The sequence below is a fragment of the Schistocerca nitens genome, chromosome 6 (assembly GCF_023898315.1).
Source record: "Schistocerca nitens isolate TAMUIC-IGC-003100 chromosome 6, iqSchNite1.1, whole genome shotgun sequence".
Lineage (NCBI taxonomy): Eukaryota > Metazoa > Arthropoda > Insecta > Orthoptera > Acrididae > Schistocerca > Schistocerca nitens.
In genome coordinates, this window is record NC_064619.1 from 67,785,172 (window position 1) to 67,798,479 (window position 13,308).

Here is a 13,308-nt window from a genome sequence, read left to right on the forward strand (position 1 = left end):
CTTGCAGCATCTTTTTTTGGCCGCAGCGATGTCGGACATTTGATGTTTTATTAGATTTCTGATATTCACGGCCACTCGTCAAATTGTCGTACGGGAAAATCCTCAATTCATCGCTAACTCGGAGATGCTGTGTCCCATCGCTCGTGCGCCGACTATAACACCACTTTCAAAGTCACTTAAATCTTCATTACGTGCCATAGTAGCAGCAGTAACCGCGGCAGACACTTGTTATCGTATAAAGGTGTTGACGACCCCAGCGCCGAATTCTACATGTTTATAGGTCTCTGTACTTAAATACTCATGCGTATACCAGTTTCTTTGGCGCTTCAGTGTATATGATTAATGCGAAGACGGCCAATTATTCCTTCAGTGGAGATGCACACCAACCGAGAGAACAGACACTATATATATATATATATATATATATATATATATATATATATATATATATATATATATAATTAGAGGGATCGGCCAATGATCCCGTGAGTGCAGATGCACACAAAGCTCGAACTCTTACCTGAATCTGAGAAATGCCGCGAGTGATGAGGATAATGGAGAAGGGGCACTACATTAGAAGTGTGTGGATAAGTTGAGACTATGGGTGTGACGGCAGACGTGCTAGGGTAGTCCGTGCAGATGTCTTGACCACTGTGTTCGGATGGCGTAGTGATCAGCGCACCTGCCTAGTAAGCAGGAGACCTGGGTTCGAATCCCAGTCCGGCACAAATTTTCAACTTTCCCCATTGATATAAATCAATGCCCACTGACACCTAGTATCTTTAATCCCTTTGATTCTTCATTCATGGCGACTGCAGGATGAAAACAGTAGCTTCGAGGATGACTTACACTACCTTACGACTACATTGTTAGATCTGTCTGGCGTCTGGTTAGATTTAAGGCGTCGTTCCACCTTCCATCGTTCCGTAGAGATAACGCCTCAGTACTAGCCGAACGTGTAGACTTGTAGTAAATATCGCCATTCATTTTGTACCTTCGTTGAAGTGTGAAATCATATATCACGTAAATGGTTTCTGCACTGTTTTTGAGCGTATATCTAACTTTCCGGTCTTGTTCGAGTATTTTATTTTTACAATATATCGTTTGGTTCCCACGGTTGATTGGCATTTGGTTTGACGGGTGTGATAGTTTTGGGAAGACCTTCAATGGGGTGTACACCTTCTGTACAGCTATTGTTGTTACGGATCCTGGTCACGGTCCTGGTGGTAAATGGAAATTTCTGGTAAGGTCTTACGGGACCAAACTGCAGAGGTTATCGTTCCCTAAGGTTACATACTACTTAATCTAACTTTAACTTACGCTAAGGACGACACACACACACACACACACACACACACACACACACACACACACATTCCCGAGGGAGGACTCTAACCTCTGACGGGGGAAGCCGTGCGGACCGTGACAAGACGCCCATAGACCGCTCGGCTACCCCGCTCAGGTCCTGGTGGTGTTCGCCTCCGGAACACTCTGAGATATGCCTGGGATCATGTTCTTTCCTTGGCATTTATGACTTCACTGAGGATGGCGATCCACGCAAGAGAACCCTATGAAAGTTTAGCTGAAATGGCTATTGATATAAAATTATTTCTCAATTTTTTTAAATTGTTTTTATTCATTTGTTACTTGTTTTTGTATAACATTTTGTTAGTCGATATTTAGTTTTATTTCTTTTAATTGTTGAGAATTTGCTACATTTCAGCTGTCTGTGTCCAGCCCCTGCCCCAAAACCACTCTATTTTCTTGCAGGTCCAGTTAGTTTGTCGGCTTTCGTTTTGATGGTACATTTCGTTTTGTTAATGACGTCATGCTTTGGTCGTTTCTTGAGGCTAGTAACTCTGCAATGTTGGTGACACCATCAGTACATCGGCATCGAATGGTTTAGGGGAGCGATCGTCAAACTTTATTGTTCAAGAGCCGATACTAACACTATGAGGCGACTCCTCGGCCTGCCTATGTACCGATCTCATTACTCATTGACAGCCTACATAAATTAGTGTATTAGAACCATTCAGTAGACTAGTCGTGGTGAGGGCGTGTTAAGTTGGTCTGCAGCTCCCGGGTACTGGCCGTTAAAAGTCGACACCGTACGGAACACTTCGTGTCGGGGTCGTCTGTTTCAGCTTGCTGACACCGTCAGAGACCCCAAAAGTTGTGACACTTACTTCCTGACAAAGTGTTGTGTGTTGTCTGTACGAGCAGTTGAATAAATCCTCAATAATCGTGCTTGTACTTACATTTAAATGCATTATGGAATATGAGACATGATCACAAACGTTCTGAATGTCACTTTTCTTTTACTTGTTCCACTGTGTTACAACAGTCTTGCTTTAGTTTCATATTTCTCGCTGCAAATGTGTAGCGAATTTGAATTTGAACGTCTCTACAGTGTCCATTGACGAATCCTTGGGTGAAAACGGAAGGCAGACGTCGGAAAAATCCAACAAGTAACTGAGGACGTAGGTCGCAAGCGTTACTCAGAGATGAAGACGATGACACAAGACAGAAGTTCGAGGCTGGTCGCATCGAGCCAGTCAGAAAAATGTTGGCTGGAGATTCAAAGTTACAAAATATGGCGGGTGAATCATACTGTTCTTCCGTGGCAAACACCGTTACTCTGACCCAGGAGGAAAGAGGTATCTCTGACACGACTGAGGACAGGCAGGCGTTGTTGTCTAGTACCTCGCCTCCCCTAAAAAATGGGTCAAATGGCTCTGAGCACTATGGGACTTAACATCTGTGGTCATCAGTCCCCTAGAACTTAGAACTACTTACACCTAACTAACCTAATGACATCACACACACCCATGCCCGAGGCAGGATTCGAACCTGCGACCGTAGCCGTCGCGCGGTTCCAGACTGTAGCGCCTAGAACCGCTCGGCCACTACAGGCGGCTCGCCTCCCCCCACCCCTACCAACAATGTGCGGGACTCGTGGCGTATCGTACCATTGACGGTGCGACACGTGATAGTTGATGGCGTTTTGTATTATGGCAAGACGGCAACATTTTTTTAATGTTTTGCCCTTTCATTAAAACTGTGACGAGTGGGGGAAATGCCTTAAGGTTTTTTACCGAGCGGGGTGGCGCAGTGGTTAGACACTGGTCGCGCATTCGGGAGGACGACGGTTCAATCCCGCGTCCGGCCATCCTGATTTAGGTTTTCCGTGATTTCCCTAAATCACTCCTGGCAAATGCCGGGATGGTTCCTCTGAAAGGGCACGGCCGCCTTCCTTCCCCATCCTTCCCTAATCCGATGAGTCCGATGACCACGCTGTCTGGTCTCCTTCCCCAAACCAACCAACCAACCTTAAGGTTTTGTGTATAGTGAGGACACGTGTCCAAATTACTGGATGATTTATTTTAACGTGGATCAGTGTGCCTGGTTCACCACACCTAGCAGTTATCTCAATCAATGTCACAGTTATCACCGGCTGCCCAGTTCCGTTTTAATGTTTCTATTGTTAAACTTAAGTAAGTTTTTATTGAAACACTTTTAACATCTTTTCACTGTTCTTAAACATTTACTTATTTGCCCAGTGGCTGGCTCTTTTCCTGATGCTATTAATGGTGAGCCTAGGGAAACGTTTAGCATTTTTGTTAAGCCACACCTCGTTCTGTTAGTGTTTTACTGGCGGAGAAACTCGTCGTTGCTCAGATATTTATTTATAGCTGTGCGTCCATGCCCGTTCCACTCACCGTCTCATTGTTTGTGACGTCATATCTCCTGATATGTGTGCCGTGCAGTGATATAATTTTATCCATACATTCAGTGGCATATACGCATACTGTCTGTAAAATGTGTCGCACATACAGTTAGTAGTAAGGAACAAACAAATTGCAGCGTCGTACCTCGTGAGGTACTTTTACTGCATGAACAGCGAAAACGTGGTAAGCACTAAACGTTTTTCCTTTCACCATTTAGTAGTGATTGCCAGTGAGAAACAATTTCGTAAGGATTTGAAACTATGTGTAAAATGCCCGAGGCAGGATTCGAACCTGCGTCGCGCGGTTCCAGACTGCTAAAAACTCTACCATCTGGTGAACAAGATGTATGGGACAGGTGAAATACTCTCAGATTTCAAGAAGAAAGAAATATTTCCAATCCCAAAGGAAGCAGGTGTCGACAGTTACGAAAATTACCGAACTATCAGTTTAATAAGTCGTGGCTGCAAAATACTAACACGAATTCTTTACAGACGAATGGAAAAACAGCTAGACGCCGACCTCGGGGAAGATCAGTTTTGATTCCATAGAAATGTTGGAACACACGAGGCATTACTAATCCTACGGCTAATGTTAGAAGATAGGTTAAGGAAAGGCAAACCCTCGTTTCTAACATTTGTAGACTAAGAGAAACCTTTTGACAAAGATGAATAGAATACTCTCTTCCAAATTCTGAAGGTGACGGGGGTAAAATACAGAGAGCGAAAGGCTATTTACAATTTGTACAGAAAACAGATGGCAGTTATAAAAGTCAAGGGGCATGGAAGGGAGTAGCGATTGAAAAGGGAGTGAGACGAGGCTGTAGCCTATCCCCGATGTTATTCAGTCTCTATTTTGAGGAAGCAGTAAAGTAAACAAAAGGCAAAATTTGGAGTAGGATTTAAAATCCATGGAGAAGAAATAAAAACTTTGAGATTTGCCGATGAAATTGTAATTCTGCTAATTCTGTCAGAGACAGCAAAGGACCTACAAGAACAGCTGAACGGAGCAGTTTAACGGAATGGACAGTGTTTTGAAAGGAAGGTATAAGATGATCATCAACAAAGCAAAACGAGGATAATGGAATGTAGTCGAATTAAATCAGGTGATGCTGGGGGAATTAGATTAGGAAATGAGACACTTAAGGTAGTAGACGAGTTTTGCTATCTGGCGAGCAAAATAACTGATGATGATCGAAGTAGAGAGGATATAAAATGTAGACTGGCTACGGCAAGGAAAACGTTTCTGAAGAAGAGAAATTTGTTAACATCAAGTATAGATTTAGGTGTCAGGAAGTCTTCTCTGAAAGTATTTGTATGGAGTGTGGTCATGTATGGAAGCGAAATATGGACGATAAACAGTTTAGAGAAGAAGAGAATTGAAGCTTTCGACATATGGTGCTACAGAAGAATGCTGAAGATTGGATGGGTAGATCACATAACTAACGAGGAGGTGCTGAATAGAATTGGGGAGAAGAGGATCTTGTGGCACAACTTGACTAGAAGAAGGGATCGGTTGGTAGGACATGTTCTGAGACATCGAGGGATCACCAATTTAGTATTGGAGGTAAGCGTGGAGGTTAAAAGTCGAAGAGGGAGACCAAGAGATGAATAAACTAAGCAGATTCAGAAGAATGTAGCTTCCAGTAGTTAATCGGAGACGAAGAAACTTGAACAGGATAGAGTAGCATGCATAGCTGCATCAAACCAGTCTCTGGACTGAAGACCACAACAACAACAACAACTGTAGTGTACTGATAAGCAGTCACATTGTTTGTTGTCACCGCCAGACAGTACATGGTCGGGGAATTGCCGCAACATGAGTCCATTTAGTTCATCACAAGGGCACCATGCTGTTGAGCACCCTGGACCCATCATAACAACCGTCATCATCGTAGAAATCGTTGTCATCCTCTTCATCATCATCATCATCATCATCATCATCATCATCATCACCACAAAAACTGTATCTTATATTAACACTAACTGTACCTGGCCACACTTTGCTGTGGCTCTGTCTGGTTAAATGGAAAACAAAAAAGAGAGAAAGCACACGTTGCTAATTGGATATACGACCTAGTCTCCTTCTCTCCCTTCTCTCTGACCATCTATCCCTCCCCCATCCATCTCTTCCTCCTTCCCCCTGTCTCTGTCCATCTTCTCCTCTCCCTCCTCTCTCTCCCCACCTCCCCCTCACCTCTCTCGTTATTTATGTCCATTTCCTTCCACTGCTCTGCTCATCTGTTCTTCCCACCACTTTCTAACCTTGATCCTTGTTTATTGTTATTGCAAATTCAGATTCATTAGTAGCAGGAGCAGTACTATTGATTATTGTAATCATGAACCGATAAGTCGTAAATAAAACTTTCTGTTTGCTAACAATGTTCCATTTGTATATATATATATATATATATATATATATATATATATATATATATATATATATATATATATATATAGGGTGATATTTAACTATATGAAAAAATGTAAATTACTTACAAACTACGCCGTGCAGTCACTTTACTCAACATGTAAACGTCACTACACATATTCAGATTTATATTATTACATGTTCGATGTGCCTGCCATCATTGGCGATGATGTGGTGCAGACGAATAGCTTAATTCTGCATGACCCGCTGAAGTGTCGAAACACTGATGCTGTCGATGAGCACCTGAATGTCTGTTTTCAGCTCAGCAATGGTTTTGGGTTTATTGCTGTACACCTTGTTTTTAATATAGCCACACAAAAAGGAGTCACATGTGTTCAGATTCGGAGGATTGGAGGCCAATCGAGGCCCATGCCAGCGGACTCTGGGTATCCCAGCACCAGAATGGGGTCCACAAAGAGCTCCTCCAGGATATCAAACACTCTCGTGCCTTGATGTGGTAGAGCTCCGTCCTGTATGGACCACATCTTGTCCAATTCATGGTCACTTTGGATAATTGGGATTAAATCATCTTCCAAATCCTTCACGTGACGTTCGGCAGTCACCGAGCCATCAAGGTATATCGTACTGATTATTCTGTGAATGGACATTGCACACGACACATTCACCCGTCGAGTGTGAAGGGACTTCTCGATCGCGAAATACGGATTCTCAGTTCCCCAAAATTCGCCAGTTCTGCATATTGGCGAACCCAACCAAATGAAAGTGAGCTTCGTCGCTAAGCCAAACCATGCCTGGGCATGCTAATTTACGTCATGCCGCGCGGCCAACAGTCCAGTTTGAACGTCCTAACGCAAACCGTTCAGAAGTTATGACGATTTTGTTTCATATAGTTCAATAATCGTCGTCCATGGTCTGTGTGTGTCTAAACGTTTATTACAGCAATGTGTAAAAATCTGAAGTAAATAGGAAAGATATATTTTGAGATTTTTGGTAACGTCTTCCCCAAAAGAATTAGGTTCCTGAAACACACCCGTATTACAGTTTAATCTTGTGTCAAAATTTCAAAGCAATGAACCAAGAACTTTCAGAGACTAATGATTTTGAATAAACCAACAATTACATTTTTATAACGTTTCCAAGGGGAAACGTAAACAGGGTGTTACAAGAAGGTACGGCCAAACTTTCAGGAAACATTCCTCACACACAAAGAAAGAAAATATGTTATGTGTACATGGGTCCGGAAACGCTTACTTTCCATGTTAGAGCTCATTTTATTACTTCTCTTCAAATCACATTAATCATGGAATGGAAACACACATCAACAGAACGTACCAGCGTGACTTCAAACACTTCGTTACAGGAAATGTTCAAAATGTCCTCCGTTAGCGAGGATACATGCATCCACCCTCCGTCGCATGGAATCCCTGATGCGCTGATGCACCCCTGGAGAATGGCGTATTGTATCACAGCCGTCCAGAATACGAGGACGAAGAGTCTCTACATTTGGTACCGGGGTTTCGTAGACAAGAGCTTTCAAATGCCCCCATAAATGAAAGTCAAAAGGGTTGATGTCAGGAGAGCGTGGAGACCATGGAATTGGTCCGCCTCTACCAATCCATCGATCAACGAATCTGTTGTTGAGAAGCGTACGAACACTTCGACTGAAATGTGCAGGAGCTCCATCGTGCATGAACCAGTACTTGTAGAGGCACATGTTCTAGCAGCACAGGTAGAGTATCCCGTATGAAATCATGATAACGTGCTCCATTGAGCGTAGGTGGAAGAACATGGGGACCAATCAAGACATCACCAACAATGCCTGCCCAAACGTTCACAGAAAATCTGTGTTGATGACGTGATTGCACAATTGCGTGCGGATTCTCGTCAGCCCACACATGTTGATTGTGAAAGTTTACAATTTGATCACGTTGGAATGAAGCCTCATCCATAAAGAGAACATTTGCACTCAAATGAGGATTGACACATTGTTGGATGAACCATTCGCAGAAGTGTACTCGTGGAAGCCAATCAGCTGCTGATAGTGCCTGCACACGCTGTACATGGTACGGAAACAACTGGTTCTCCCGTAGCACTCTCCATACAGTGTCGTGGTCAACGTTACCTTGTACAGCAGCAACTTCTCTGACGCTGACATTAGGGTTATCCTCAACTGCACGAAGAATTGCCTCGTCCATTGCAGGTGTCGTTCTAGGTCTTCCCCAGTCGCGAGTCATAGGCTGGAATGTTCCGTGTTCCCTAAGACACCGATCAATTGCTTCGAACGTCTTCCTGTCGGGACACCTTCGTTCTGGAAATCTGTCTCGATACAAACGTACCGCGCCACGGCTATTGCCCCGTGCTAATCCATACATCAAATGGGCATCTGCCAACTCCGCATTTGTAAACTTTGCACTGCCTGCAAAACCAAGTTCGTGATGAACACTAACCTGTTGATGCTACGTACTGATGTGCTTGATGCTAGTACTGTAGAGCAATGAGTCGCATGTCAACACAAGCACCGAAGTCAACATTACCTCCCGTCAATTGGGCCAACTGGCGGTGAATCCAGGAAGTACAGTACATACTGACGAAACGAAAATGAGCTCTAACATGGAAATTGGGTGTTTCCGGACACATGTCCACATAACATCTTTTCTTTATTTGTGTGTGAGGAATGTTTCCTGAAAGTTTGGCCGTACCTTTTTGTAACACCCTGTATACGAGAAGGCGGTTCTAGCATGGTACATAAAAGCACTTTAGCATTGGAATGCAACGTTGTCAAAATTTCTAACCAATCTATGAATATTCTGAAGAAAAAAGCGCCTGTACTGATACAGAAAATGTAGACATTCCTAGTCTCAAATCGACGAAAGTTTCTGACCGATTGCTTTGAAATTTTGACACAGCGTTCCATTGGTATATGCGCGTGTTTTTCTTTACCTATTTTTTAAACATGTATAATACATATATTTATATAAATTTAATAATAGCAAAAGGTTGTCAGAAACGTTGTCAAAAATAGCATATACACATAAAGATGATATATTAAGGAAATAGATACCTAAAAACACACCTGTATTAGAATCCAACGTTGTCAAAGCAATCGGTCATGAAGTGCCGATGATTAACGATTTCGAATAAATGAACATTTGCAATTTTTTAAATGTAGTTGGTTACCTTTTTGAGGAAAGCCTTTCCTTGGCATTGTCAATCTGAATTTAATATCCTTAAAACATTGTGAACTATTTTTCCGCGCAAATAGTAAAACACGTCTTCGTCTTTAAACAGAAACGAAATATAGCTACGAGGCACTGAATATTCCTCAATACGACTTGTCGGAATACTGGAATTACACAACATGAAATACCATTATTGTGCTGCCTGCTATTATTCTAAAGGTTTCTGTTGACAGAAATTCCTGTTTCGAATACGTATTTAAAAACATTTTTGATTCCTGAGTCTTTATACCAGATGTAGGATGCCAGCGAATTGAAAGTGACGTGTAACTTGTTTCTTCTTCTAGGTAAGGAATGGATTGCTGGGCAAGCAACACTGGAGATTCCTACTTCATGCAGTCTGCTTCCACAACGCCGAATGACAGCCTCTAAGGTAGGGTTCCAGCTGTCATCACCATTTTTCCTCTTGTTTTAAAATAAGTTGGGAATTAAATCTTTGATCTGCCGAACATTATTCTGAACAATTAGACAATGCGACTTCCCGCTGGCGGTGATTTCTTCTGTTGAAACTTCTGGGCTGAGAGGCAGTTGTCGATATGTATAACTTTTCCCTGACATATTCATCTTTTTGATCTGTAGCTCTTGTCTTTCCTTCCGTGGTTTCAGATAAATGATAGGATATAGGTTCCGCCCTTTTGGAAACACACTGTTTTCTCATTTTACCTAAATGTATTTCAGGACCTCTGCGCCATCATCAGTGGGTGTTTGTTTATGGGAGACTGTAAAAAGGGAACACATTTTACGTTGTAGCTGGTCTAACAAAGCGAGGCCTAAAGAAAGCTTTTGTTCGTTTTGCTTCTTACCGTTATTTTACATTATATGGTTTAGCAAGACGAACTGTTCTGCACTGATAGCTTGTCACCTGCAAACCAAACGATATAAATGTGAATTTCATCGGTGGGTTAACCCATCCGTTGGGATATGTTAACTCGCCGATGAAATTCACGTTAGCATTGTGTGTTAACTTGCACATGAAATTCACATTTACATCGTCTGCTTTTTCACCTGACAAGCTATCAGTGCAGACCACCACACAGCTGGCCCTGTAAAACCGTGTAATTTAAACCAACGGTAAGAAGCAAAACGAACGAAAACTTTCTTTAGGCCTCGCTTTGTTAGACCCCATTACAACCTAAAATGTGTTCACTTTTTACGGTCTCCAATAAACAAACACCCACAGATTTTCGCAGGGAAGTGTTGAAACATGTTTGGGTAAAATGAAAAAACAGCCTGTTTGCAAAAAGGTGGAACCTATATCCTCTAAATGTTCTCTGACGCTCCACATCCGAATACCGGAGACATCTGCGGGGATAAAACGACAGTCGTTGCATTTCATTTCCGAACTTGCCCCTACGACCTGGTAGTGTCGGTAACATTCAACCGTTTTCTGTCCTACGTACAACTGGACAATATGTTTCGAGAGGCAGTATTCACGTCATCAGGTTGTCAGACTCAAATCTTTACGATAAAATACTAAGCACCTTACCAAGACATTTGCGAAGTTCATAAAGTAGGTAAAACGCACTGGGCTGTGGGTCTTCTTCTTTCATTAGAACCTTCGACTTGTATTCGTTGTCGTCGTTTGTCACGCAGCACACAGTACCAGGCCGCAAAGTGCTGTGGGCTCTGAGGGTGTCAAGCAGACTCTGCTGAAGGTGTCCGGAAATTGTTGCGAACAGGCATGTCCGCGGTATTACTGTGTATGCGCATCTATTGAATATTGTTAATTAAATGCTGCACGAATAAGAACAAATAGAGCAAACTAAAAGAAGAAAAAGCGATAGTGGTCACTACGACGTACTATGGGACAGCCTCGCAAAAATCACAAACATTTTTAAATTTCAAGATGTAAAAAAAAAAAAAAAATGTTCAAATGTGTGTGAAATCATATGGGACTTACCTGCTAAGGTTATCAGTCCCTAAGCTTACACACTACTGAACCTAAATTATCCTTATGGCAAACACACACACACCCATGGCCGAGGGAGGACTCGAACCTCCGCCGGGACCAGCCGCACAGTCCATGGCTGTAGCGCCCCAGACCGCTGGGCTAATCCCGCGCGGCTCACGATGTCAAAGCAGCGTTCCAGACGAATGAGACGAATGATCTACTGAAGTATAACCTGAAACATGATTTCGGTAAGAAGATAAATACATTCGAAAGATCGGGAATTTGTAAAATATACGATGATTTCTGTGATGTAAAGTTCATTGGACAGACAAGAACAACGTCAGATACAAGGAACATAAACATGCGTTCATAATAAGTAACTAGGCCAAAGTACCTGTTGTCAATCATCTGTACGAAATAGACCATCCCTTTAACGGAATACGAGATGACTTAGCAAAGAAAGCATTGAAACTCGACTTGTTTGGATGAATTTAAAATCACCATTCGTCAAAGAAAGGTGACAGTATTTTAAACGAGCAAATAAAAGATAACACGCAATTAGCCAATCTCTACATCTCACAAGAGGAATTGCGACCTACGTCCTAGTTCATCTGATATACGTATTCCACTTTCTGTCTTCCCGTAGAGTTTTTCCACTCTGTGGTTTCCTCCGGTACCACAGAAGTTATTCCTTGATGTCTTAATAGGTCGCCTACCATCCTGTTTGTTTTCGTCAGTTTTCCCTTGTAATGTTGAGCACTAATTTGTTCTGAAAGTGGTGCTGTTATTCAAGACAATAAAAGCGGGTTAAAAGCTGTGAGCTATCTGGGGAAGTTAACCTTGCATTACTGAGCAACTGTTTCACCAGGTATCCAGTCTAGCTTACCAAATTCCCAACGTGACTAACATTAATTATAATCTTTTAGTACTCATCTTACGATAACCAGTGATATATATATATATATATATATATGTATATATATATATATATATATATATATATATATACAATTTAAATACAAATACAAATATATATACAAATATATATACAATTTAAATAAAAAGAAATAAATCAGTTTATATTTGGACATTTATTTTAACATTCATCATTGTTCCGTTAAAATTTCGGCATATTAAACTTAATTCATAACTAAATCGGTGCCTTATTTAGGATTGTGAAAATGTGAGTTGTGGTTGAACTTAAGAAATCCATTGTCCTACGGACTCAGCAGAGACGCGCTTAGCCGGCTATCGTACCACTTCAGACACTCGCCGTGGACAGACTGCCGTGGGCCCCTAACAAGGGTGCTTCCAGATACAAAACGGAAGTGACCAGAGAGGCAGCTCCCTATACCAGCATGACAAGGGACAGACAGGACCATATTAAGAATAAAAACCTCTTTGTTCCACTGCTCAGTCTCTTCCCAGACGGACTCGCATTCGGAAGGACGACGGTTCAATCCCGCGTCCGACCATCCTGATTTAGGTTTTCCGTGATTTCCCTTAATCGCTCCAGGCAAATGCCGGGATGGTTCCTTTGAAAGGGCACGGCCGACTTCCTTCCCCATCCTTCCCTAACCCTACGAGACCGATAACCTCGCTGTTTGGTCTCTTCCCCCAAACAACCAACCAACCAACCAATCTTCCCAGATGGAGTGAGAAACACCACAGTAAATTCAGAAGTGGAATGTACGCCGTAAATGACAACACATTTAAGAAATTAACATGAAAGGAATCCAACAGCGACATTTCATAACCCAAATGCTCTGGGAAAAGACTGTGCAGGGAAATTTCTGGCCATGCTAGGACATTCCCAAGCAGGCTTCTCACACCCAACTTAAACCAAACTGTAAAGAAAAGGCAAAAGGTCACCAGCTATTTGCTAAAACACAATAATTTCAACACATCTTTAGAATCTACCAATTTCAAAGAGAAAAAGAAAACAATCTGTGGCACCTATTTAAAACATAGTGTGGACCTAATTCGGTCAGCAAGTAAAAACATGGTCCCTGTGTCATTAATATGAAAACAATTTCCGGTTGTTACCCTTATGGAGTTCACCAGT

General features: G+C 42.1%; 1 non-coding gene across 1 annotated transcript; it reads left to right on the top strand.

Moving 5' to 3' along the window:
* The first annotated feature begins 655 nt into the window (after nt 1–655).
* Trnat-agu (transfer RNA threonine (anticodon AGU)) lies at nt 656–728 on the top strand. The gene has a single exon. It is a non-coding gene; the product is annotated as a tRNA-Thr (tRNA).
* Nucleotides 729–13,308: the final 12,580 nt, after the last annotated feature.